The following is an 8,953-nucleotide window of genomic DNA, read 5'->3' as shown; positions in this document are numbered from 1 at the left end:
ATTAAGAACCAAGATTCATCATGTAAAGGTACAAGATCCCAATGATGAATGTAACTGTATCGTATACCTAAAATGTACCAATAAACTTAATGAAAAAAAAAAAAAAAAACAACTCAAGCCCACACACATTCAGGGCAAATGCATTACTTCTCATCTTTTATATTCTTAATTATCATGTCTATTTATATTAGTAATGTTAAAATATATCAGTATCTGTATTCTCCAAAATCTTATTTTCTGGTGTAGTTGTCCTCAGTTCACTATAATTTTTCTTGTGTCTACATATCTTTGAGGCTATGATGAAAATTATATGAAAATATTTTTGTGGTAATTATTTAGAGTGTGGAACAATGATATCTTTCTGCAAAGAGAATTTATTTTAATTTTTACAGGCTTACTAGGGGATTATTTCCTTCCTCCAATAATCAAGTATTATATATAGCCAAATTCCTGGGTGGAAGTTTCTTTGTGCTTCCTAGAAGAGTAGATTCTTGGCCGGTAGGATACAGTTCATACTCAGACTGTGTGTGTGGTGCATGCTTACTTCTACCATGTGGCTTTCAGTGTTTAATAAGGGTTAAACTGTTGATAAGCAATGTTGTTCTCTAGAATACTTAAAATATTGTTCAAATTTTTCTCTAACTTTTCCTGCATTAGTACTTTTCCAGGGCCATGTTTTGTTTCCTTAATTTAACATAATACCTGAGCTTGTTAATATCATAAAGCAGATCGATTAATATTTTGTTCTGTTGTCATCAGTAACCATATTGCGAATTTCCCCTTACATCCTTACTGAAAAGATTTATTTAATTATTTGGTCAATATATCCCAGACATTTGAAGATTAAATAAATTCCTTAACTATAAGCATCTTGTTGTCAATGCTTTGCTTTGTTTTTAATTTGCATAGGAAAGTTCTGGGCATTGCTTCTTGGCCTTTTGGCTAAGATCAAGTGTAGGAAAGTTCTGGGATATAATTAGTTCGTGCTAGACATTTGGCACTAAATCATGAGATTATTAATTATTTTAAATTTATTTGAACTAACTTTATTTGCTTTTTATTATTCACTTTTATTACAATAAAAATTCACTTTGTGATTTCCATAAAATATAATTTCTATGTGTGACTATATAGTTTTCATATACTTATGAGTTGTTATCATCTACCATCATGTCTTGATAAAAATGAAAAATTTGACAGAGGTATATCCAGGAAAGCAATGAATATGATCTCAATTCTTTCTTTTATTATTATTTTCTACATGTTATAGAAATGTCCAGAATATAGTTATGTCTGGTAAACAATAAAAATATCTAAATGTTAAATAGTGTTGTTCCTATTATTTCTATTGTTATTATTTTCTACATGTTATAGCATTTTCTTGAGGCAGGTAGAGTATTAATTTCATCATTCTCAACCACCATTTACTGCTCACTGATTTTGATCCTCTTAAGACTTTATACAAGATATTTGGCTATATCACTAGTAATTCATTTACTTTCAAAACCACTTTAACATCTCAGTACTTACAATTATTGATTGACCTATATTGTCTTGATTAGCATGACAAAAGTAACCAATATTTAGTAATCCAAATTACTATTTGAAATGAGTAATGAAGTAATTCAAAAGAGAAAGTTGAAAACACAGGATGGGAACCACAGTTATAGAAAAAGTATTCAAGAAAATTTTTTTTAGAAACTGAGTATATAGTTTATCTTGAAGATTTAAAAATGTTCTAACAATGTGTAGTTGTGAAATTGTGCTGTACTTAAGTGTACATCTGGAAACATATAAAATCTTAAAAACTCCAACATATAAAGCAAATTAGCATAGGTTGAAATGGTGTCTCTTTTAATGGTAAAGTATAAATTTTTTAGTAAATGGAATCATACGAACAAGATCAACTTTTAGATAAATATTGGCTTAAATCCACATCCACATATATACATGAAGTAATGTTGTCATTATAAAACATAAAACTATTAAAAATTTAAAGTGAGAAATCAGAGACCAAAGACCAATTTTTCCCTTTCAACTCTCTACTTAGAATGATATTGTCCTACATAGTATCATAAGGAAAAATGTAGTTATGGTTTCATTTGGTATTAAATCAATGAGGTAGATTACTACGCCAAAATCCTTCACTAAGGCCATGTAGTGATTCATTCAACAGTATTCTGGATCAAAGCTCAGACAATAGACATGGAGAAACTTTTCAGTCATGAAAACTTGAACGAAATCATTTCATTTTTATCTCTTTTAGTGGAGGTTGGGCTAAGGGATCCACAGAGAAGCAATGTGGTCTGCTAGTATAGTTTGTAGATCTTGGAAGCATTTTCTAAACTAGCTAACAGTAGCAAACCTGGCATGTGTATTCAGAGGTAGAATAGACAGCCTAGATCTAAATGATTAGAAGAACATAATACTTGCAATGGAAACAATATGGGAGCAAGAAGTTTTATCCTGGTTAAGTCACAAGGTAAAAATTATACAACTCATGAGATGCCAACTGACCAGATAAATTATTCCAAGGTTTCAGTTTGCATCTGCTTTTAACGGCTAAGTCACTCCAATAGCTATGCTATGTGAATACTAAGGAAACATGAAATAAATGCCTGCAAAAATAAAAATTTAAATTCATTCATGAACAGTAGATACTGTGAACAATAGATATTGGATAAAATATACAAAATTAAACTATTGGCTTTATCAAAGCTATACTATTGAAATAGAGGGAGATTTAATAAAATATATCAAGAACAGACAGCCAAGCATGGTGGCAAATGCCTTGTAATTGTAGCACTCTGGCAGAATAAAACAAGAACCCAAAATTGAGCCCAACCTGGACAACTTAGTGATTTAGCCAGACCCTGTTTCAAGATAAAAAGTAAAAAATGTTGAACATATACTTAAATGTCAGGCCTTGCTCAGATTTAAGCCCCAATAACACACACACACACACACACACACACACAAAATAATAATAATAATAAAAATAAATCAGCTGGGGATGTAGCTCAGTGGTACAGTGCCTTCCTGGCAAGCACAAGGTCCTAAGTTCAATTCCCAGTAGCAAAATAAATAAATAAATAAATAAATAAATATCAAGAATGATTAATGTACAACATGGATAGTTCTTTCTAACTGGACAGCAAAATTTATTTTTTGAAAAGCAAATAAATAATTGACAGGAGAAAATTCAGTGTCTTAGAATACCACAGCAAGGAAATACCTAATAATAAGAAATGAGAAAGTAAGACAAAATAAAAGACAGAATGAAATTTTAAAATATAATATGAAAATGAGGGCAAAGCACCTATACTCTAAAAGTTATTTGTTCCAGAGGAATAAATTAAGAAATAGTGATGTGACCATTAAAATTTTTTTGAGAAATCAGTATTTCAGGAGTATTCAGTTTTCAGTTTTAAACAAGTACTCAAGTACTATCAGTAAATTAGTACCTGTTCCTGGCCCAATTTTTGATTCCTTAATTTAACATAATAGCTAAGCTTGTTAAGGTTGTAAAGCAGATCAATTAATATTTTGTTCTGTTGTCATGGGTAAGTACATTATAAATTTCTTATTATATCCTTTCTGAAAAGATAACATTTAATTCTTTGGCCAATATATCCTGGACAATTGGAGGTTAAATAAATTCAGAGGTGTTGTGTTTCCACTATTCAGTATGTGCTACTGTGTGTGCACACAATTAGAGACGAAAAAGTCTGGATTCATACTATTTTCATTCACCTGACTGGATACTCCTGAATGAATATATATGCATTTGTTGTTGAATGTGAAAAGCTATTTTTCAAACATGGTATAATCTTCTCTGTTCATAGAGCAATGCTCTTCTAATTATGAAATAATCCCATTATTTATTGAAAGTTTTCCCAATTAGGTATTTTTGCAGATTCAGTTTAAAGAAACTTTAGAGCAATTCAAACTACTAGCACTACATTTCTTAAAATGCCTAAAATCCATTATTATCAGTAATTTCTTCCACACATATCTCTTCATAATTTTCTATGAATTAAATCAGGATTATTTAACTCCACTTAGCCTTCAAAAACAATTTATAAATGTATATTTTATTGCAGTTTAATTCTAAAGGTAAAGCATCTGGTTAAAATTACTTAAAAGTAAATTTGCAAAGAAAATGAATATAACATTTCAAGTTCCTTATCAGTATAATCATAGATCATACACACACATTCAACATTTTTACTCTGAAATAATTCTTAGAATCACTAAGAAAAGTGATGTTTTTTGAACAATAGAACTTGTCAGAAAAGAACAGCAATGCTAATCTGAGAAATGTTCTTACTGCAGGACAGAAAATAGAATATAGAAATAACTCTGTCTAGGCAGAGATCATTAATCTTAGACTTCAAAATCTACAAATTCTCATCAACAACACTTTGAAAGAAAGTAATAGTGGAATAATAATATTGAAAATGAAAAATTAAACTTCTTTTTAAGAAAAATCAATGCTATTTGCCATGTCAAAAAGGATAAGCACCAGGCACAAAAATTCTATCATTTATGAGTGGTGATAAGTTATACAGTGTCAGAACAGAAATTTAGAACATATAACATTGTGTGTTATAAATAAAATCAGTTTCATAATTAGTTTCTTTTCTGTAAGTAGTTTACTATCTTTTAATAATGTCAATGAATATAATGATGAAGAGTATTTTGAAAAAATATCATTAGTGTTTGTTTTGCATATAAATAATAATAGGTCTGTTAAATTGTAGAGGCTCATGAGAAACCTTTTGAAATTATTATTATGCTATGAATATTGTTATATGTCTTCATAGTGATTTATAAATGAAGTTATTACTGGAGGCCAGTTGGAGTAAAGATGTTTGTAAATGTAATATTAGTCCAATATTATCAACAAATATTTAATGACAATAAGCAAGTCCATCCTACTTAATTTATATTTATTTTTCTGAAAGTAAAACTGCTTCAGACAGCTTTTAGACAAGAATTCATTTGTAAGAATGAGACATTTTGTCTGTAATGGAGTGCAACCAATTACAGGTATTTTTGATGGTGTTAGCAAACTGATTTTGATCTTTAGTTATGGTCTCCCACCAAATCGCCACAAGTTACATAAGTAACATATAACAGTAATTTAAGATCTGTAACGCTTTTGCAGCCCAAGATTCTTCTGTAAAATTTCTTCTCTGACTACATGACATCTGCAAAATGACATGTAACCGAAAAAAAGCTATACAAAAAAAAGATAATGTTACACAGCTGAGAATTATAAAAAAAGAAAAGTAAAATGGTATCCAATGAACATTGCTAGGAAGATTTCTCACAATACTTTAACAGATCTCCGATTTAAGGAGGAAGATTCATGCTTAGAGCCATTAGATGAAATTTCAAAAGATTTATTTAGAATAGCATACTTTATAAATATTTGAGGTCCATTTTTAATTCCAAAAGGGAAGAAGGCAGAATGAGAGGAAGAAACTTGAAATTCAGGAAGGAAGAGGCAAGATCTGAGAGGATTTTTATAAATTAATAGAATAATTTGGGTGACTATTTGTGAAATATATAAAAAATAAATTTTTAAAATTTGTATGAGAAATAAGATTATGTTTTTAAATATATTTGAATGAGTGGAAACTTAGTCATACACAAAATCAGATATATGGTACAGGCACAAACACTGATACCTTTGGCAGCAGAACAACTAGTTTATACTGAAGAATCTAAAACTGATTTGTCTCCAAGTCGTTAATATGTCATTAATAATTCAAGAATGACATATTAACCTGTTAAAATAAAATAAGAAATAAACTCAGAAAAATCTAAGTCCTTCATATTTTTATTAATTTTCCTAAAAGTCTTAAGGTAAATAGATTTCCTAAAATTTGTGCAATGGACTTGTTTGCTTATTTTCTTTCCAGATGATTTTTTTTTTTATTGAAGTCAACAGAAAAGTGTCTCTGAATAACTTCAAAGACATTATTTTTAAAAGGATGTCAGTTTAGTATTATATCAATGTCCTACTTACAATTTCTGGTGGTTACTGTTCTTCATTTTATATTCTGGAATAAGAAGCCAATATGTTTTAAAAATTTAATGAAATGAGATATTTAAAAAATTTTTAGATGATATAGAAGTATTGTTACTTGTAACTATGACAGCCAATGGAAAATTTTCCTTTGCTTGTATAGAAATTACTTTGGATAGTGATAACATGTAATTAGAATTAAAGTGAATATATATACACACATATGCACACATGCACACAATACAATGGTTAAGTTGAAAAACCAAAAATTTGTTTCTTGATTTTACTTTTATCAATACTACCAGTAAGAAAACAATAAACCTAGATATAGTCTTAAAAACACCTAGGTTAAAAAAAAAATGGGGAAAAGAATGTATATGTTATTAAAATTAGAGATTGGTAAAATATCCCATCTGGATCTCCTAATTTTTTTCTCCATGATTATAGTTTTTTTCTATTTTTACATTTGTTAATTTTTTTATATATTGCAAATATATATTGTTACTATCCTTATTTGTTTACATAAATTACCTTTTAAGAATCAAAGGGTGTAGTCTGATAGTTCTCAGACAAGCTATGATTACATTTATTAAGTATATTTATATAATTGTGAGAGGATATTACTTCTAACTAAATCCTATCCCATTATTTTAATGTATATAATTTTAGATCTTTACTAAAATAATTGTAATACACTTAACTATATTACATAACATTCTATTGATTTACTCTCTAAATTATTGAGTTATAAATCACAATGTTATTGTTACTTCTGGTCAAAATTCGGTATTACAAAACAATTTACTTTCAAATAGGAAGAAAATCCAAGATATGACAAATCAAACATCAAAACTGTGAATTAGAAAAAAATAACAAACTGTAACATATTGATACATATAGTAAAACAAAAATGTATCTATTTCAGGGCAAATATTTATAAAACATGTGCTATGTACTAGATTTGCAGGATATATGTATGTATACATATGAAAGATTTGCAGGATATACATATATTTATATGAAATATTCCCTTATCTTTCAAAAGATGATAGTTTCCTTGGGTTTTTTCACACTGACAAAGCAATGAAAAGTCAGTGTCATGCCGAGTTAGAGGCAAGAACCTCATGGCTGTGTCAAGCATTTGACAATGAATTAAAGGGAATAAGATTTTGACAAATTAAATTTCCTTTGAAAAGGCTATGTGCAGAATTAAAGATATGCTTTATCTTTTTTATCTTCTATTTTTATCATGGAGAGATTGGCAGTACAAGCAAGTGCATCTTTACCCTATTATGTTTATTTTTAATAAAACATGAATTTACCATCTCCAGGCAAGATGATCTTTTATGTTCAGGGTCTGAAGCACCACCAATAAGCTGAAGAATGTTGACCATTTTTAGTTTATGATTCTACATCATTTTTATCAGATGAAAAAAACTCAACCTGATCTAATTTAGGTAAAAAGAAGAATTCTATAACTGAAATAATAAACCCATCAAAAGATTATGAGTGAGGTTAGACTATAGTGATAAGATAAATGGGCAAGGAATGTCAGCACAATTCCTATCTAAATGTCAGCTTCTTTCTGCATACTGGAATTACTCTTTCTATCTAGCCTAAATCTTCACATCCTGCCCATCAGGTAGAAGGACTTGCCTGCTTTCTTTGGTCACAACTTAAAGTTCCCAGAGAATGAATTTCACTGATGTGTCAGTATAGGAAGTAATATTCCACCCTAGTACCTTGATACTAAATGCAATGATTTACAGTTCCCACTAGAACCATAAGACACTTAGATAATGGAAAATTCTTTGTGAAAAGGAGAAAAGTTCAGCAAAATTAATTAATAATTTAAGAGTAACCTTGTATTTATATCAAATATAATACTTTACAAATTACCTTCTTATTTTGTATCTTTTAAAGCCTTAATAATTTTATTATAATAAAGGTTTTAAAAATGGTGAAATTGAGCCCCAGATGGCTTATATGGTTTACAAAGTTAACCCACACAGGAAATACCTGAGCTTAGACCAGAATTCAGGTTTTCAGACCTTGAAACCTAAGCTCTCCTTACATTTCAAATTTTGTCCTCACATCACGTATTCAGACTTTCATGACTATTCAAAGTCACAGATTCACAAATCTTTTAATATTAGGAGCTTAATACTGATCATACAAAGGAAAAATGTTCAAAAAGAAATAGAGTAAATTAAATTGAATGAGAGATGTTTTTTAAATGTTTTCTCACTACTCCTAACTGCCTCCTCCTTCTCCTGTATTTCAGTATTTTCTAATACTGAATAGCTTGGTTTTCACAGCAGATTTCAGCTCCCACAAGATTTATAATATAGAATATATTTCTCACTATAAATAGTCTGAAGGCATCATTTCTTGGAATTAACTGAAGACATTGCCTTTAACAAAATGTTGCATAATTTTTTTCTTTAATGTATAAAATTCCTATGCTTTGTAATATCTATAACTGTTACTAAGAATTTTGGCTGCAAAGGATTAGTTGGAATATCAATGGTCACAGTGAGTTCTGGAAGAAATAAATTCTCTTCAAACTTCTCTTTTTATTAATTTTAATATAATTATTCATAAATTCCAAATGTTTGAAAATCATTAATTTAAGCATGATTATGGTTAACCCCTCCAAAACATACAAAGAGTACATCCAGTAATCTAAAACCAGTACATATCTGGAATTTTCTTTCCCAATTCCTCCTTCATCTCTAACTTATACCCATTAATTTTGTCTTCTCTGTTAGGATTTTCCACACTTTTTCCTATCTTCCTACTGAAAGGATTATTACAGATTCTTCATTTGATCATAATTGACAGGCTCACATTTTATAGTTACTTTATATTAATAATTACCAGAAAGTAACTACTCATTCATATTATACAATATTT

The 8,953-nt window shown here is 29.0% G+C and overlaps 1 pseudogene; it reads left to right on the top strand.

Moving 5' to 3' along the window:
• The first annotated feature begins 922 nt into the window (after positions 1–922).
• LOC147829809 (U2 spliceosomal RNA) lies at positions 923–1,045 on the top strand (annotated as a pseudogene).
• Positions 1,046–8,953: the final 7,908 nt, after the last annotated feature.

The sequence above is a fragment of the Heterocephalus glaber genome, unplaced genomic scaffold (assembly GCF_053883595.1).
Source record: "Heterocephalus glaber isolate CG9 unplaced genomic scaffold, H.glaber_assembly_v1.0 deba00000470, whole genome shotgun sequence".
Taxonomy (NCBI): domain Eukaryota; kingdom Metazoa; phylum Chordata; class Mammalia; order Rodentia; family Bathyergidae; genus Heterocephalus; species Heterocephalus glaber.
The sequence above is the reverse complement of the archived record's forward strand: the minus strand, read 5'-3'. Positions and strand labels throughout refer to the sequence as shown.